Below are 20,843 nucleotides of genomic sequence, written 5' to 3' on the forward strand. Positions count from 1 at the left end.
TATAATTTTTTAAATATTTTGGCTGACAAAGTCATGGGACATCTTTTTTACAGGATGAGTAGACGATCTTATTGATGCCATATTCGGGCACATGACTTTTTTTATTCAGATTTTTGGGTGGTAGAATGAATAAAAGCAAGCAATTCAGAAATTATTTTCTTTATACCATGCCACATGTGATAAAATTGATAAAGCAACTTTATTCTTCCGTTCAGTACTATTACAGCGATGCCACATTTTTTTTATAAGTTTGATGTTTAAAAGGCTCTTTTGCACAAAAACTATTTTGTAGAAAAAATAATTATTTTTGCATCATTTTTTTCTGAGTTATAACTTGTTTATTTTTCCTCTGACAGAGCTTTGTGGTGGCTTGTTTTTTGCAAGACAAGATGATGCTTTCAATGGTACCATGTTTATTCACATTTATCTTTTTGATCCCGTTTTATTGTAATTGTTATTTGGCAGTATGATGATATTGGTTTTATGGTGTTCACTGAAGGGGTTAACTATTGGGACAGTTTTATAAAGCATGTTGTTCTCGACGCGGTGATAGCAAAGATCTCTACATTTATTTTTTTTTACCTAATTAAATGTATTTATTGGATTAATATTTTTTCATTTCTTTTTTGTTCTTTATTTGGTGATTTTAAAAAACTATTTTACACTTTTTAGCAATTTTTGTTTTACTTTATTACATTGTCCCAGGATGGTGCATCACTATATAGTGTCAGATCGCTGATCTGTTACTCTGCGATGCTTCCGAGCAGAGCTGCATCAGAGCAGTATCTGACAGGCAGGAAAGGAGGCGTATCAGCTCCTGCTCTTAGCAGACGCTCACAGGCCACCTTCCCTGCAATACCCCGAAGGACCCCGCGGCCATCTTGCAGCCTGGGGTCACCATGGAGACTATCAACACAACGCGATTGCATCAAATTGTGGTGATGGAATCATAGAGGGAGCTCACTCCCTCTGCAATGCTCCTCGATGGCACTGCCATTATTGACAGCAGAATCAGAGAGCTAAACATCTGCAATCGGTGCTAGCACCGATCATGGGCATTGCTGCACGGTGTCGGCTCTCACACAGAGCTGACACCCTCACCTGATTGTGGTGATGCTTAGCGTGAGCCCGAGTGATTGCGGCGCCATAACTATAAGGCAGTTTGTGGGAATGCATGTCGGGAAGGGTTTAATATGATTCCTCATTGAGTTTGCAGTCTGTCATTTTTGGACCAAGATGGATTTTAGCTGTTTTTTTTCTGAGTGAATTATGACTTCAGGACTTGGGGACTGAGAAAGTGTTGAATAAGTGGAGAAAGAAGCATATTTTTACCAATAAGAGTCTTAAATTTGCTTATCATTTTTATTTAAGCAAAGTTTGTTAAAAGTACAGCATCCAATTAAATTATTCAACGTTCTCACTGATAATGCTGTAAACCCTTTCTCATGCACTATTTCAAAACTATGAGGGGCGCCTGAAAACTTCGAGGCCCACCCATGAAATCTTTTTTGCATGGTCTTGTTTTGCAATGCAATATGTTATTGAGGCCGGTTTCACATTAGCGCTTTTTAAGCGCACGCACGGCCGGGGGTAGCTCCGCCCCCGAGCCGGCTCTCTGCCCGGCGTGCCCGCCCCTTGCTTGTAGCGCCGCCTCCTAGCGGACAGCGGCGCCTGCGATCGGCGCACCCTATCTTTAGCATAGGGTGCGCAGATCGTGCGCAGGCCGTGCGCTAGTTGCGCTTTGACCTGCGCTGCGCACTTTTGACGGTGCGCCGTGCGCGCCAAAATCGAACTTTTCGGATTTTGGCGCGCACGGCGCACCGTCAAAAGTGCTGATACGCCTCCTTTCCTGCCTGTCAGATACTGCTCTGATGCAGCTCTGCTCGGAAGCATCGCAGAGTAACAGATCAGCGATCTGACACTATATAGTGATGCACCATCCTGGGACAATGTAATAAAGTAAAACAAAAATTGCTAAAAAGTGTAAAATAGTTTTTTAAAATCACCAAATAAAGAACAAAAAAGAAATGAAAAAATATTAATCCAATAAATACATTTAATTAGGTAAAAAAAAATAAATGTAGAGATCTTTGCTATCACCGCGTCGAGAACAACATGCTTTATAAAACTGTCCCAATAGTTAACCCCTTCAGTGAACACCATAAAACCAATATCATCATACTGCCAAATAACAATTACAATAAAACGGGATCAAAAAGATAAATGTGAATAAACATGGTACCATTGAAAGCATCATCTTGTCTTGCAAAAAACAAGCCACCACAAAGCTCTGTCAGAGGAAAAATAAACAAGTTATAACTCAGAAAAAAATGATGCAAAAATAATTATTTTTTCTATAAAATAGTTTTTGTGCAAAAGAGCCTTTTAAACATCAAGCTTATAAAAAAAATGTGGCATCGCTGTAATAGTACTGAACGGAAGAATAAAGTTGCTTTATCAATTTTATCACATGTGGCATTTTTGGACCAAGATGGATTTTAGCTGTTTTTTTTCTGAGTGAATTATGACTTCAGGACTTGGGGACTGAGAAAGTGTTGAATAAGTGGAGAAAGAAGCATATTTTTACCAATAAGAGTCTTAAATTTGCTTATCATTTTTATTTAAGCAAAGTTTGTTAAAAGTACAGGATCCAATTAAATTATTCAACGTTCTCACTGATAATGCTGTAAACCCTTTCTCATGCACTATTTCAAAACTATGAGGGGCGCCTGAAAACTTTGAGGCCCACCCATGAAATCTTTTTTGCATGGTCTTGTTTTGCAATGCAATATGTTATTGAGGCCGGTTTCACATTAGCGCTTTTTAAGCGCACGCACGGCCGGGGGTAGCTCCGCCCCCGAGCCGGCTCTCTGCCCGGCGTGCCCGCCCCTTGCTTGTAGCGCCGCCTCCTAGCGGACAGCGGCGCCTGCGATCGGCGCACCCTATCTTTAGCATAGGGTGCGCAGATCGTGCGCAGGCCGTGCGCTAGTTGCGCTTTGACCTGCGCTGCGCACTTTTGACGGTGCGCCGTGCGCGCCAAAATCCGAAAAGTTCGATTTTGGCGCGCACGGCGCACCGTCAAAAGTGCGCAGCGCAGGTCAAAGCGCAACTAGCGCACGGCCTGCGCACGATCTGCGCACCCTATGCTAAAGATAGGGTGCGCCGATCGCAGGCGCCGCTGTCCGCTAGGAGGCGGCGCTACAAGCAAGGGGCGGGCACGCCGGGCAGAGAGCCGGCTCGGGGGCGGAGCTACCCCCGGCCGTGCGTGCGCTTAAAAAGCGCTAATGTGAAACCGGCCTTAGTTAGTTGAATGGTCTTATGAGCAATCTGGATTTATTTTGATTTTTTTTGTTTCCGTTACAGCATTTTAAAGTTGGGTCGCAAGGCTGAAATATGGAAATGGAGAAGTTGGCAAAGTTCACATATCGGCTGTTGCAATGGCTGCAATTCCACCTTCCACCAAGGTGCTTTTTCATCTGTGGGAATAGGTGATAGTCCGAGGGAGCCAAATTAGGGGAGTAGGGTGGGTGCTGAAGCAGTTGGAAACCACAGGAGAGAATTGCAGCAGCCGATGTGTGAACTTTGCCAACTTCTCCATTTCCATATTTCAGCCTTGCGACCCAACTTTAAAATGCTGTAATGGAAACAAAAACAATCAAAATAAATCCAGATTGCTCATGAGACCATTCAACTAACTAAATAACATATTGCATTGCAAAACAAGACCATGCAAAAAAGATTTCATGGGTGGGCTTGGAACTTTTCAGGCGCCCCTCGTATATCTTACCATCACCATTTCCTAAAATATAATGTATTAATGTATAATGTATCATTGCTGTTAGTATGGCATACTACTGTATACATTTGTTTCTTTTTTTTTTGCATGATCTTTTATCTCATTATTTTGTAACGTGTTGCACATTTTCTTTAACCACCATGTGGTTTACCATGTATTATTGCTGTCCTTAGCAACCCAAAGTCATTAATTGCCAAAGTGCTTATAGCCCTTATCATAACCACATATTTACTTTAATATTGTATTTTTAAAGGCAGTAATATGTGTTTTTTTTAAATAAAACTAGGGTGTCTTGAAAGGAACAGTGTGACACTTGTAGACCCAGAGATCAGAAGAAAACTCCCTTTGTCAATAATATTTTTATCTCATCTAAGAGAAACATGAAAAACCTGGCCAACTGGCTTTTTTATTCTACTGAAAGGGTTATGATCATACAAAACTATTATAAAATGCAAAATGGATCACTTACTTTGAATCAGAAAAGCTGTCTTGGAAAAAAAAGAAACACCTAAAGACAAAATTGCAAATGTTCTACACCTTTACTTTACCACCTTAACCAAACAAGAAAGTTGGAGAACAGCACAGGTAAAGGCTAATGATGCTTGGGTGCTCACACTGGCGTAGCGTGGGGGGGGCGGTCCGCCCCAGGCGGCATGTGTGTGGGGGCGGCGCGGCAGCAGCAATTCCACCCTGCAGTGCAGTGCAGCGGCGGGCAGGGAGCGATGCGATCACGGCAGCTCCGCTGCCTGCAAGAGTGAATAGCAGGAACGGAGCGGCAAGGGTCCGTCCTGCTTCCTGCCCGGAGGCCGCGCTTCCTGTTTCACACAGAGGAGCGCCGCTGAATGACGTCATCATTCAGCGGCCGCTGCTGTGTGAGGGAGGAAGCGCTGGCGATGCTGCGGACAGGTGAGAGGAGAGAGGTGGTGTCTTGTGTGTATGTATGTGTGTATGTATGTATGTATGTCTCTGTGTGTGTATGTCTGTGTGTATGTCTGTGTGTATGATGGAGCAGGCAGTGATGGGAGTGATGGTCTAGAAGGCAGTGATGGGGTGAAGGAGCAGACAATGATGGGGGTGATGGAGAAGGCAGTGATGGGGTGATGGAGCAGGCAGTGATGGGGGTGATGGAGCAGGCAGTGATGGGGTGATGGAGCAGGCAGTGATGGGGTGATGGAGCAGGCAGTGATGGGGGTGATGGAGCAGGCAGTGATGGGGTGATGGAGCAGGCAGTGATGGGGTGATGGAGCAGGCAGTGATGGGGTGATGGAGCAGGCAGTGATGGGGTGATGGAGCAGACAATGATGGGGTGATGGAGCAGGCAGTGATGGGGTGATGGAGCAGACAATGATGGGGTGATGGAGCAGGCAGTGATGGGGTGATGGAGCAGACAATGATGGGGTGATGGAGCAGGCAGTGATGGGGTGATGGAGCAGGCAATGAGGGGAGTGATGGGGGTGATGGAGCAGGCAATGATGGGGTGATGGAGCAGACAATTATGGGAGTGATGGAGCAGGCAGTGATGGGGTGATGGAGCAGACAATGATGGGAGTGATGGGGGTGATGGAGCAGGCAATGATGGGGGTGATGGAGCAGGCAGTGATGGGGTGATGGAGAAGGCAGTGATGGGGTGATGGAGAAGGCAATGATGGGAGTGATGGGGTGATGGAGCAGGCAATGATGGGGGTGATGGAGCAGGCAGTGATGGGGTGATGGAGAAGGCAGTGATGGGGTGATGGAGAAGGCAGTGATGGGGTGATGGAGAAGGCAATGATGGGAGTGATGGCGTGATGGAGCAGGCAATGATGGGGGTGATGGAGCAGGCAATGATGGGGTGATGGAGCAGACAATGATGGGAGTGATGGGGTGATGGAGCAGGCAATGATGGGAGTGATGGGGAGAAGGCAGTGATGGGGTGATGGAGAAGGCAGTGATGGGGAGAAGACAATGATGGGGTGATGGTCGAGAGGGCAATGATGGGGTTGTGGGTGAGAATGCAATGATGGTGGTGGTGGAAAGGGCAATAAATGGGGGTGGTGGAGGAGGAGGAAATGATGGAGGTGGTGGAATGGGCAATGATGGGAGTGGTGGGGGAGAAAGCAAAGATAGTGGTGGAGAAGAAAATGATGGAGGTGGGGGAGAGGACAATAATGGGATGCGAGGGGAGGAGGACAATGAGGGGTGTAGGGGATTGGGATATACATAATAAAGGAGACTATGTAATATATACCTGTATGTGTGTGTGTGTGTGGCTATATAACATCAATAATCTATATATATATGTATATATACACACACGTAGCTTTGACACCATAAAAGGAGGGGGGCCCGGACACATTTCTTGCACAGGGACCCCAAGCTGTCAGTGTCCGCCCCCTGTCCGCCAAAATAATTTGTACTTTCTGTTTTTTTTTCTGTCACATTATTAAAAATTAGTATTAAAAAAAGCCATTAGGTCTTCATCCAGCATCATCAAGCTAATACATACATATAGAGAACTGCAAGAAGTTGAAAGTCTAGAAATTTAGAAATAATAGCAGAGTTAGTAGCAGACTAAAAATTATATCTTTGAGTGTAGTGTGGGCTCTTCGGATGCTTCCGAATTATCAACGACCAAAGGGGCGGCAAATTTTTCGACCGCCCCGGGCGCCACAAACAGTTGCTACGCCACTGGGTGCTCATTGCTCCAACCGAGCAATTTCTAATACTTGCATGCTCATTCTGAGTATCAAGTATAATGAGAGTCAATGGGAAAGCGGAGCTTTTTTCTGGAAGACCCTACAAAAGGTCTTGGGTGCAGTGAAAATGTTCAAATGGAGGGGACAAGTGCTGAATGGATGAAGAACAGCATGAAGAAGAGCCCTGGAGCCTCTCTGACTCTGCTGAAAACAATGATGTCACACTTTTAGGGCTCATACCCATCTTCGTAAAAAAAAACTGTCCAATTTCGGTCCTGAAAAGTGGACTGAGTGCCATGCAAATGTCATGTGATTTTCATGAGAGTAAAATACAATTTTTTCAATGGAGTGTCCGTATGACATCCATATTACATGACCATGCAATTCATTTTTTTTCTCTGCAACTACTATTCTACTATCTTTTACAGTATTCTATGCCACAGAATAGTAATGTCTCCGTAAAAATCGGACGGCATACCGGTGTTCTGTACACCACCCGTTTTTTTTTCTCACACCTATTGACTTGCATTGGTGAGTCTCATCCGATGCTGTGATTTTTTTCAGTCCGATTTCTGCTGAGAAAAAAAATTGCAGATGAACAGGAACTCTTACTGTATATACTCGCGTATAAGCCAAGATTTTCAGCCTACTTTTTGGGGCTGAAAGTCCACCTCTTGGCTTATACGTGAGTCATATACCAGAGGGTTGGTGGGGGTGTCAGGTCATACTTACCCCCTCCTGGCTTAGTGGTCAGAGGGTGCGGTGATGTAGTTAGTGCGTGCCGCGCCCTCTGCCTGAACGTCACAGACAGAGGGACCCGGAAGAGACAGAGCGATGCACAGCCATGGAGCGGGGATCGGTAAATATCGCCAGTGTCGGGGTCCTGAGCTTGCTCAGAACACCGGCACCGGGCCCCACCTGCTCAGGACACCGGCACCTGGCCCCCAACGAAGAGAGGTATGTCATTTTTTTTATTTGCAGCTGCAGCAACAGCCATATATGGGGGCATAATTATGGAGCAGCATATGGGGGCATAATTATGGGGCAGCATATGGGGGCATAAACTATGGAGCAGCATATGGGGGCATAATTATGGAGCAGCATACGGGGGCATAATCTATGAGGCAGCATATGGGGCATAAACTATGGAGCATCTTATATGGGCATAATCTATGTAGCATCTTATGGGGCAGCATATGGGGCATAATCTATGGAGCATCTTATGGGGGCATAATCTATGGAGCATCTTATGGGGCATAATCTATGGAGCATTTTACGGGGGCATAATCTATGGAGCATAATCTATGGAATATCTTATGGGGCCATAACCTTTATGGAGCAGCATATGGGGCATATTATTCTATGGAGCATCTTATGGGGGCATTATTAACCTTTGTGCAGCATTATATGTGGCGTATTTTGTATGGAGCATCTTATGGGGCCATCATGAACTGTATGGAGCATTATATGGTGCTCCTGATTCAATATGGATATTCAAAAACATTTAACCTACTGATGTCTCAAGTAATTTTACTTTTATTGGTATCTATTTTTATTTTTGAAGTTTACTAGTAGCTGCTGCATTTTCCATGCTAGGCTTATACGCGAGTCAGTAAGTTTTCCCAGTATTTTGTGGCAAATTTAGGGGGTCAGCTTATACATGGGTCGGCTTATACACGAGTATATATGGTAGTTTAACATTGGTCCGAGAGCAATCCGATTTTTTATCGGATTGCACTCGTCCATTTTTCTCACAGATTAGTATGAGCCTTTACTCCACTTTAAAGACTGACAATAAAACATTCTCAACCGACGAGGAAAAAAAAGGTAACAAAGATTGTTTCCTGTATAATGACTTGCATTTAAAAAAAAATATAATTTAAATAAACCAAAATTATTTTTTTCTAATAACAATTGGAAATTTTAGTTTCATTTATGAAGGAAGAAAGAACTGCCAAAAATATGGGACTCAGATCCACCCTTTATTAGACATAAAGGAGGCCTCATACACATTCTGCTCACATTGTCATGTATTGGTCTGCTAGACTCATAAAGGCTATGCACTTTTGAGGGTTATACACCAAGAATATGTTCTCCAGACCACGGAAAAGTCTATGGGTGAGCGATATAATGCCGATAAGGGTATGTACACGTGTGGAGCAGGGCCGGCGTTAGGGGCAGGCAGACCAGGCAGCCGTTGCTACGGGGCCCCTGTGAGGCAGGGGGGCTGCCTTCTCCTAGCGCCAACTCCCCCCGCCGCCGCATTGAAGGAGGCAATGATGGAGGAGAGAGCATCAGCTGACGCTCCCTCTCCCTTCATTCCCCGCTCTTCCTCTGCCACAACGGGTGCGTGATGACATCATCGCGCTCTCACTGTGTGCCAGGCAGAGCAGAAGACAGGAGCCAGGAGCAGAGTGAGCATGAGGAGAAGGTGAGGAGCGTGGTTTTTGGTTTTTTCTAATATGTTTTTTTCTAATATATCATTGTGTGTGCTTGACAGTGGGGCCATTCTCGGGGGGGATATATGCTATGTGGGGCTCGGCTATATGTACCATGTGGTGCTGGGCTGTATATACCATGTGGGACTGGGCTGTATATACCATATGTGGCTGGTCTGTATATACCATGTGCGGCTGGGTTGTATATACCATGTGGGGCTGGGCTGTATATACCATGTTGTGCTGGGCTGTATATACCATGTGGGGCTGGGCTGTATATATCATGTGGGGCTGGGCTGTATATACCATGTGCGGCTGGGCTGTATATACCATGTGCGGCTGGGCTGTATATACCATGTGGGGCAGGGCTGTATATACCATGTGTAGCTGGGCTGTATATACCATGTGCAGCTGGGCTGTATATACCATGTGGGGCTGGGCTGTATATACCATGTGGGGCTGGGCTGTATATACCATGTGCAGCTGGGCTATATACCATGTGCGGCTGGGCTGTATATACCATATGGGACTGGGCTGTATATACCATGTGGGGCTGGGCTGTATATACCATGTGTGGCTGGGCTATATATTCCATGTGTGGCTGGGCTATATATTCCATGTGGGGCTGGGTTGTATATACCATGTGTGGCTGGGCTATATATTCCATGTGGGGCTGGGCTGTATATACCATGTGTGGCTGGACTGTATATACCATGTGTGGCTGGGTTGTATATACCATGTGGTGCTGGGCTGTATATACCACGTGTCACTGGGCTGTATATACCATGTGTGGCTGGGCTGTATATACCATGTGGGGCTGGGCTGTATATGCCATGTGGGGCTGGGTTGTATATTCCATGTGTGGCTGGGCTGTATATACCATGTGGGGCTGGGCTGTATATACTATGTGAGGCTGGGCTGTATATACCATGTGTGGCTGGGCTGTATATACCATGTGGGGCTGGGCTGTATACCATGTGTGGCTGGGCTGTATATACCATGTGGGGCTGGGCTGTATACCATGTGGGGCTGGGCTGTATATGCCATGTGGGGCTGGGCTGTATATACCATGTGGGGCTGGGCTGTATATACCATGTGGTGATGTGCTATATACCATGTGTGGCTGGGCTGTATACCATTTGGTGCTGGGCTATATACCATGGTGGGCTGGGCTATATACCATGTGGTGCTGTGCTGTATACCATGTGGTGCTGTGCTAGATACTATGGTGCTGTGCTATATGCCATGTGTGTTATGAATGGGTCACCGAGGAGGATGGCAGGACCAGGCTAAGCCACAGAAAACCAGAGAGGTTGGTACCTAAGCAGATTGCAGACCCCTAATCCTATCCATACAACTAGCAGTGGCCGTGGAGCGTACCTACAATGCACTAGATGCCTCAGCACAGCCGGAGAACTAACTCAGCCTAAAGCAAGAAAGGTGAAATCTAAACTGCCCCGGAGCAGACCCCAAAGGAATAGACAGCCCCCAAACATATATTGTCATAAATCAAATTCTTGTGGTCGGTGAGGACCACAACTTGATGTCTAGCTCCCTCCAACCAATGTCTCCACTCTTCAAATGCCCATTTCATGGCCAACAATTCCCGATTCCCCACATCATAGTTACGTTCAGATAGGGAAAATTTTCGAGAAAAGAAGGCACAGGGCTTCATCTTAGAAATCACCGGATCTCTTTGGGACAAAACGGCTCCTGCACCATTCTCAGAAGCATCTACCTCCACCTGAAATGGGAGTGAGACATCAGGTTGCCGTAGAACTGGAGCAGAAGTGAATCTCCGCTTAAGCTCTTGAAATCCTGAGACTGCCTCTGGAGAACAATTCACCACATCAGCGCCCTTTTTGGTCAAATCAGTCAGTCGTTTAACAATAACAGAAAAATTACTTATAAATTTACAGTAGAAATTAGCAAAACCCAAAAACTTCTGGAGAGCCTTCAAAGAAGTGGGCTGAACCCAATCATAAATGGCCTGTACCTTGGCCGGGTCCATTTCCATAGCAGACGGGGACAAAATGAATCCCAAAAATGAAATCCTCTGTACACCAAAGAGACACTTCGGTCCCTTAACATACAGAGAATTTTCCCTCAAAATCCGGAACACAGTCCAGACATGTTCCACTTGAGAATCCCAATCACTGGAAAAGATCAAAATATCATCCAGATAAATGATCAAAAACTTATCCACAAAGTCCCGGAAAATATCATTCATAAAAGATTGGAAGACAGAAGGGGCATTAGTGAGCCCAAAAGGCATCACCAGGTACTCAAAATGTCCCTCCGGGGTATTAAAGGCCATCTTCCATTCATCCCCGTGCTTGATGCGGATAAGATTATACGCCCCCTGAGGTCAAGTTTGGTAAACCAACAGGCGCTTTTACCTCTGGAAAATAAATCAGAAATCAGGGGTAACGGGTACTGATATTTAACAGTTATTTTGTTAAGGGAACGATAAGCAATACATGGCCTTAATGAGCCATCTTTTTTGGCCACAAAAAAACAGCAAGTAAAGGTGAAGAGGAAGGTCTATTATAACCCTTCTCCAACGACTCCTTGATATAAGATTGCATAGCATAAAAAAAAAAAAAATTACAATTCTCTTGGTGGTCCGGGGCGACCCGCATTATCACCTGGGTCCAAAACTGGGGTTTATTCTCCACCAAAGGAGTAGCATCAATACCCCTCAAAGGGATAGGAGTCCGCAGGGGTATCATGGGAAAAGCACAACGGTTGGCAAAGTCAAAATCCATCAGATTCAAAGCTGCTCCTGAATCAACAAAAGCCTTAGCGGAAAATGTAGACAAGGAGCAGATCAAAGTAATCGCCAAAAGGAACTTAGATTGTACACTGCCCACCACAAATGCGTGAGCAAAACGCTTTTCTCGTTTAGGACAGACAGAAATAGTATGAGAGGTGTCCCCACAGAAAAAACACAACTTGTTACGCCTTCTAAACTCCTGACGTTGCGCCCTAGACAAAACCATATCGCATTGCATGGGTTCAGAAGTTCGTTCGAAAGGTGGCAACGCCTCTCGTGTAGTTTTACGTTCACGTAAACACCGTTCAACTTGAATGGCCAATGACATAGAGTCGTCAAAACCAGAGGGGACAGGAAATCCCACCATAACATCTTTTACTGTTTCTGCCAAACCCTTCTGAAAGAGAGCTGCTAGGGCATCGTCATTCCATTTAGTAAAGACTGCCCACTTTTGGAATTTTTGACAATATAACTCTGCAGAAACGCAACGCAAGCTTATATAGCAACTAAATGAATCCCAGACCATGGAATAGTCTATAGGTGAACATTATTAGGCTGGAGTCGCACACGACGTATAAAAATACGGTCCATTTTTCATGGACCAGAATCGCACAAATGTTTCATGAACAGTGATCCGTATGTCATCCAATTGGAATGCGAGGATGCGATTTTCTCGCATCTAAGCATCCGTGTGACATCCGTATGGCATCCGTATTACAAGATTTTCTCGCCGGCTTGCAAAATGGACATATAATGGATCCCAATGACAGGTTAAAACACAAACAAAAGAATAGATATATACACATAGAATACATATATATACACTCACTGGCCACTTTATTAGGTACACCATGCTAGTAAGGGGTTGGACCCCCTTTTGCCTTCAGAACTGCCTCAATTCTTCGTGGCAGAGATTCAACAAGGTGCTGGAAGCATTCCTCAGAGATTTTGGACCATATTGACATGATGGCATCACACAGTTGGCGCAGATTTGTCGGCTGCACATCCCTGATGCGAATCTCCCGTTCCACCACATCCCAAAGATGCTCTATTGGATTGAGATCTGGTGACTGAGGAGGCCATTTGAGTACAGTAAACTCATTGTCATGTTCAAGAAACCAATCTGAGATGATTCGAGCTTTATGACATGGCACATTATCCTGCTGAAAGTAGCCATCAGATGTTGGGTACATTGTGGTCATAAAGGGATGGACATGGTCAGCAACAATACTCAGGTAGGCTGTGGCGTTGCAACGATGCTCAATTGGTACCAAGGGGCCCAAAGAGTGCCCAGAAAAATTCCCCACACCATGACACCACCACCACCAGCCTGAACCGTTGATACAAGGCAGGATGGATCCATGCTTTCATGTTGTTTACGCCAAATTCTGACCCTACCATCCGAATGTCGCAGCAGAAATCGAGACTCATCAGACCAGGCAACGTTTTTCCAATCTTCTACTGTCCAATTTCGATGAGCTTGTGCAAATTGTAGCCTCAGTTTCCTGTTCTTAGCTGAGAGGAGTGGTACCCAGTGTGGTCTTCTGCTGCTGTAGCCCATCTGCCTCAAAGTTCGATGCACTGTGCGTTCAGAGATGCTCTTCTGCCTACCTTGGTTGTAACGGGTGGCAATTTGAGTCACTGTTGCCTTTCTATCAGCTCGAACCAGTCTGCCCATTCTCCTCTGACCTCTGGCATCAACATGGCATTTCCGGCCACAGAACTGCCGCTCACTGGATTTTTTTTCTTTTTCGGACCATTCTCTGTAAACCCTAGAGATGGTTGTGCGTGAAAATCCCAGTAGATCAGCAGTTTCTGAAATTCTCAGACCAGCCCTTCTGGCACCAACAATCATGCCACATTCAAAGGCACTCAAATCACCTTTCTTCCCCATACTGATGCTCGGTTTGAACTGCAGGAGATTGTCTTGACCATGTCTACATGCCTAAATGCACTGAGTTGCCGCCATGTGATTGGCTGATTAGAAATTAAGTCTTAACACACAGTTGGACAGGTGTACCTAATAAAGTGGCCAGTGAGTGTATATGTCATTGAGCTGACATCAGTGAGGCTGCGCAGAGTCCCCGGCTGACTTGAGGTTAACTTGACAGCATGGGAAAATGTCCTGAAACTTTCCCACGCTAATCAGTTCATCTCCGGTCAGCCGGGGAGCCTGCGCAGACATGATTTCATTCATTCTGCAGTGGTTTACAACCGGGCCAGTAGCATTAGCACCGGTTCCTGTTGTAAACTAGTTAACCCCTTGTGATGGATTTCAGCTGGGGACTTGTCTGAACGGCGGAGAGGTATTGATATTGTTGGTTTTTTATTTTATTTTTATTACAGGAGAACAAGGGATTCAGTTGGATTGGCAGCATAATAAATTTGGTCAAAAACTTTGTGTAATTATTTCATTAAAATAATTTTTAATTAATGTGTGTGTTTTTTAACCCTTTACTATCATAGGATTAATAATAGATAGGTGTCTTATTGACACATCTCCATTATTAACCCAGCTTAATGTCACCTTTCAATAGCAAGGTGACATTAACCCCTTATGAACCCATGAGCCACCGCTAAAGGCAATAGGAATAGAGAGACTAAGTGCCAAAATTGGCGCATCTTACAGATACACCTTTTCTGGGGTGGTTGGGGGCAGATGTTTGTAGCCAGGGGGGCAATAACCATGGTCCCTTCCTAGGCTATTAACATCTGTCCTCAGTCACTAGCTTTCCCTCTCTGGTGAAGAAAATTGCGAGGGAGCCCACATAATTTTTTTCTGCGATTATAGCCTTAAATTTTTCCTAATACAAACTAATACATTTATTAAATACTGACATATATAGACCGTTTTGATATGACATGGTTTACTATATGTAAACCATGTGTCATATCATGTTGGGTTCTGTAATGATTTTACAGAAGCCGGCAATTGATTTAGCCGCTATTATGCTATGTAGAACTCTATGAAATATAAATAGATATATATATATATGTGTCTCAATGACATGTATATATATATATATATATATATATGTATTCTATGTGTATATAGCTATTCTTTCTATTCTTTATTAAACATGTCAGTGTGATTTTACTGTATCGCGCACTGAATTGCCGGCTTTTGTAAAGGACACCGATGCGTATTTGTTGCAAGTCACATGTCTGGTCCGTGAGTAATCCATATTTTTCTTGCCCCCATAGACTTGCATTGATGTTTTTCGGGCGCAATACGGTGCAAATCGTAGCATGCTGCGATTTTCTCTGCACGTATAATACGGTCGAGAGAAAATCGGCTGATGGGAGCTGCCCCATAGATTAACATTGGGACGAGTGCAAAGTGATTATTTTGCGCATATCTCTCGTCCGTATTTCTCACTAGTATGACTCCTGCCTAATACTGATAAATTTTGAATAAGGTTTTAGAGCCTTGTATAGCTATGAAATGTACCCAGGAAGATGTAATACCCTATGGGTGAGCAATATGATACCTATAAATTTGGAGCAAGTTTTTGGAGGCTTAAATAGCAAAGTATTCGATCCCTTACTGATTTTGTTTGCCCACTGACAAGGACATGAACAATCTGTAATTTGAACCCCTTTCTGACATCAGACGTACTATTCCATCCATATGCCCTGGCACAATTTGACCATGGACGGAATAGTATGTCTAAGCGATCGGCCGCGCTCACGAGGGGGTCGCGGCAGATCGCAGACTGGTCTCATCTGATTCTCACAGCTGACACCTGGCACTAAGTGTCAGGAGCACTATTAGGCCGGAGTCACACTGGCGAGGAATACGGTCGAGTGAGAGAATACGGTCGAGTGAGAGGCGCTAAAAGCACGCATTAGACACGGACCAATGATTCTCTATGGGGTCCCTCGCACCAGCCGTATATTTCTCATCCGTATTCTACGCTCCGTGCCAATCGCAGCATGCTGCGATTGTCAGCGTACTACGCCCGTAGTACGCAAATGCAAGTCTATGGGTGCGCAAAAAATACGGATTACACACGGACCACACATGTGACTTGCGAGAAATACGCACCCGGTGTCTTTTAGCAAAGCCAGCAATTCAGTGCGCTATACAGTAAACTCACACTGACAGGTTTAATAAAGAAACGAAAGAATAGATATAGACACATAGAATACATATATATATATATATGCATTCTATGTGTCTATATCTATTCTTTGGTTTCTGTTAGAAACCCTGTCATAGGGCTCCATTATATGTCCATTTTGCAAGCCTGCGAGAAAATCTCGCCATACAGATGCCATACGGATTACTTACGGATGCTTACATGCGCAAAATACGCGACCACACCTTGATTACGGATGACATACGGAGCACTGTTTAGGGGCCATTCATCCGTATAACGCATTTAAAATACTGACCGTATTTTGCGTCGGTTAGTATGACCCCGGCCTTATCCCTGAAATACTGCAATCTAACAAGATCGCAGCACTCAGGAGCCGGCACAGGGGCTGGCAGCTCAAATTTCCTTTGTATCAGAGACCCCGCGGCGTGACGCGGGGTCCCGATGTTGCCATGGTGAGCCGGATGTCATCATGACGACATCCGGGTCACCAGAGCTACAGTAAGTAAACTTGTTGATCATGCACAGATGCTGCTTCATCTGCATGCCATAGAAGCAATCACAAAAGTTTGATTCCAAGCCCATCCACCTGGGGCCCAGACACCGGTCCCGCTCCGGCCTCACATCAAGGATAATATAAAAAATTGGAGTCCAGCTCAACAGGACTGGTTTTCTTTTCTTTTTCTTTTTCAAAAGAAAATATAGTGTGTAGAAAAGAAAATTTTCATGGTCAACATGACCCAGTCGACGTGTTTTGACTGCACTATGTAGTCTTACTCAAGACTGTTTTGTGCAGTCAAAACACGTAGACTGGGTCATGTTGACCATGAAAATTTTCTTTGTATGCACTATATTTTCTTCTGAAAAATATAGAGAAAAGAAAAATCCAGTCCTGTTGAGCCGTACTCCAATTTTTTCTGTTATCCTATAGAAGCGATCAGCCTGCAAAAAATGATTGTCACATAGTGGGACTAAGTAAAAAAAGTTAGGGAAAAGTAAAAAAATTATTTTTAAATAATTGTAAAAATATAAAAAAATAAAAACATCAATATATATTCTATCTCTAAATAAATATATGAATAAAGAAAAAAAAAAACAATAAAAGTACACATTTGGTATTCCCGCATCTGTAACGTCCCGACCTATTAAACTGTCCCATTAGTTAACTCCTTTAGTGAACACCTTAAAAAAACAATGCAAAAAACAATGCTTTATCATCATACCGCCAAACAAAAAGTGAAACAACATGCAATCAAAAAGACGGATATAAATGTACATGATATCATTGAAAACGTCATCTTGTCCCGCAAAAAACAAGCTGCCATACAGCTCCATCAGCAGAAAAATAAAAAAGTTATAGCTCTCAGAATAAAGTGATGCAAAAACTATATTTTTTTCTATAAAATAGTTTTTATTGTATAAGAGCGCCAAAACATAAAAAAATAATATAAATGAGGTATCGCTGTCATCGTACTGACCCGAAGAATAAAACTGCCTTATCAATTTTACCACACACGGAACAGTATTAAACCCCCAAAAAATAAATTCATGAATTGCAGGTTTTTGCTCATTCTGTCTCCCAAAATTTTTTAATAGAAAGTGATCAAAAAATACATCATGCGCCTGAAAATGGTACCAATAAAAACATCTGCTCGTCCCGCAAAAAACAAGACCTCAGATGACTCTGTGCGCCAAAATTTGGAAAAATTATAGCTCTGTGGTTTTGCAAAACTATTTTTTGCAATGAAAAGCATCTTTCAGTGTGTGACAGCAGCCAAACATAAAAACATTAGTTTTCTATCTGGACGGTGCCAAGATGCGACCGTCCACGCTGAGAACCACTGGTGAATGAGTTGCTGTGAACGCAGCATCAGTGACTGGGGTGAGGTCATAGAGGTTACCTCCGGTCACTGGGCTCCGTTCCCAGCCGGGCTGAGCTTTGGCGAGCTCCCCGCTAGCACTGTGAGTGCTCACGGCTCACGATGCTAGCAGGGATCTCACTGACGTCACCGCTGTAACATCCGGTCACTGGGCTCTGTTCCCAGCGGGGCTGAGCTGCGGTGAGATCCGGGGTCACTTGTAAGATTCACATACCAGGAAACAGTAGATTAGTTCCAAAAAGGGGGCACTTGTTTGGCATTGCCACTGTTATGGCACATCTAGATAAGTTCCTTTGAGATCTAGTTTCCAAAATGCTGTCACTTGTTGGGGGTTTCCACTGTTTAGGCACATCAGCGACTTTCCATAAGCGACATGATGCCCGCAGACCATTCCATCAAAGTCTACATTCCAAAACATCACTACTTCCCTTCCGAGCTCTGCCATGCACCCAAACAGTAGTTTTCTCCCACATATGGGGTACCAGCAAACTCAGGATAAATTGGACAACAACTTTTGGGGTCCAATTTCTCCTGTTACTGTTGGCAAAATAAAAAATTGGGGGCTAAAAAATCAAATCATTTTTGTAGAAAAAAAATGTTTTTTTTCACTGCCGGGCATTATAAACTTTAGTGAAACACTTGGGGGTTCAAAGTTTTCACCACACATATAGATAAGCTCCTTAGGGGGTCTAGTTTCCAAAATGGGGTCACTTGTGGGGGATTTCCACTGTTTAGGCACATCAAGGGCTCTCCAAATGTGACATAGCGTCCAATCTCAATTCCAGCCAATTTTGGTTTGAAAAAGTCAAACGGCGCTCCTTAACTTCCGAGCTCAGCCGTGCGCCCAAACAGTGGTTTCCCCCACATATAGGGTATCAGCGTACTCAGGACAAATTGGACAAAAACTTTTGTGGTCCAATTTCTCCTGTTACCCTTGGGAAAATAAAAAATTGGGTACTAAAATATCATGTTTGTGGAAAAAATATGATTTTTTATTTTCACGCCCAGGCGTCATAAACTTTAGTGAAACACCTGGGGTTTCAAAGTTCTCACCACACATCTAGATAAGTTCTTTGGGGGTCTACTTTCCAAAATGTTGTCATTTGTGGGGGGTTTCCATTGTTTAGACACATCAGGGGCTCTCTGAGCGCGACTGGCGTCTGATCTCAATTCCAGCCAATTTTGAATTGAAAAGCCAATGCAAATTCCCTTCCGAGCTCTGTCATGCGCCCAAACAGTGGTTCCCCCCACATATGGGGTATCAGCATACTCAGGACAAATTGCACAATAGCTTTTGGGGTCCAACTTCTCCGGTTACGCTTGGGGGAAAAAAAATGGAATCTGAAATTATTTTTTTGTGAAAAAAAGTTAAATGTTAATTTTTTTTAAACATTCCAAAAATTCCTTTGAAGCACCAAAATTGTTAATAAACTTCTTGAATGTGGTTTTGAGCACCTTGATGTATGCAGTTTTTATAATGGTGTCACTTTTGGGTATTTTTCTTTTTATCATATAGACCCCTCAAAATGACTTCAAATGTGATGAGGTCCCTAAAAAAAAAATGGTGTTGTATGAAATCGTTGTTTAAATTTTAACCCTTATAACTTCCTAACGGGAAAAAAATTTTGGTTCCAAATTTGTGCTGATGTAAAGTAGACATGTGGGAAATGTTACTTATTAAGTATTTTGTGTGAAATATCTGCATGATTTAAGGGAATGAAAATTCAAATGTCATAGAAATTTTACCACTACCATGAAGTACAATATGTCACAAGAATAGAATGTCAGAATCTTCAGAATCCATGGAAGCGTTCCAGAGTTATTACCTCATAAAGGGACAGTGATCAGAATTGTAAAAATTAGCCTGGTCATTAACATTGAAACTACCCTTGGTGGTAAAGGGGTTAAGGGTAGGTTAATTTTAACATTGAGAGATAGAATATCAAAAATAAAATCCAAAAAATCACATTGTATAAATTATATACATTTATTTACATTTTTCCGTGAGAAATAAGTATTTGATCCCCTACCAACCATTAAGAGTTCAAATGCTTTTTTATACCACCAAAATGTGGCAGAAAGCACATAATACTGTATGGATGAGTAATCTAATCCTGAATTATTTTTCTACTCTTTCTGCAAGGTTTACATCCCCTCGTAATGCAACTAAAACTGTGTTAAACTGTATGGATAAGTCTGTGAATCTACAAAAATCCATAAAAAATGTTTGAAGAATACTATTTTGAAAGTGTAGTTGATGTACTTATACAGTCATAAAGGCTTTGCAGAAAGTGCAAATCCAGGCAGAAATTATGAGGAGGGTCATCCATAAACCCCTGAAAGGCAACAACTGGCAGGCCTCATTAAAATATTGAATATTGATGGTAGCTTTTTCTAATGGGAATTTTTTCAACATATTTTCCACAATGGCCTTTTGGTATAGCACCATTTCAGAAGACCTCTCCACTAGTGATGAGCAAATACATTTGGCACTATTCGTTACTCACACAAATAGTAAAGTATTCGAGGTATTCATTACTCGGAGAGTAATTAGTTATTCGCCTTGGTATATTCGAGTGACCCGCCCAGCATGTTTAGCGCTTTATTTGCAGCCAATGAACATGCTGGGCTGGCTTGTCAATCACAGTAATGCCGGTGTCATCTTTGGTGTGGCAATACTATGATTGGCTGGCCTTCCAGCATCATAGGGATGATTTAAAGGCTGCCGGTGCCGTCTTACACACTTTGCAGCCCGAAACAGCATAGGGAGAGTGTAGTTTCAGCGTAGGGAGTGTCATAGGAGGTTATAGTGAGCATTATTTATTCCAAAAAAAGTGAAGATTGTCAAGAGAATAATTGTTTGTTAGTTGAGGATTTAAGTAAGGAGAGATTTAATAGGAGGGAGGGTGAAAGGCAGCCACCTAATTGCAAGTTCATGCTGCAGCTCTCTGCTTTTTCCCACTTTAAATACCTAATATTTGTCTATCAGTTGTGCGACTGGAGCAATCTGGGTACAGATAATTGTACATGACAATTTATGAGGGGCAATAATATTCATTACTCATTTGGAGTGTGTCAGCAAGCCGATTGAAAAAAAAAATCCTAATTTCCTATTGGTTCAAAAAATACAAAAACTGCAAAAGACAAAATGAGAAAAACCCTGCTGTAAATAAATAAA

Source organism: Dendrobates tinctorius, unplaced genomic scaffold, assembly GCF_039654945.1.
Source record: "Dendrobates tinctorius isolate UK_male_01 unplaced genomic scaffold, ASM3965494v1 ptg000028l, whole genome shotgun sequence".
NCBI classification, from domain to species: domain Eukaryota; kingdom Metazoa; phylum Chordata; class Amphibia; order Anura; family Dendrobatidae; genus Dendrobates; species Dendrobates tinctorius.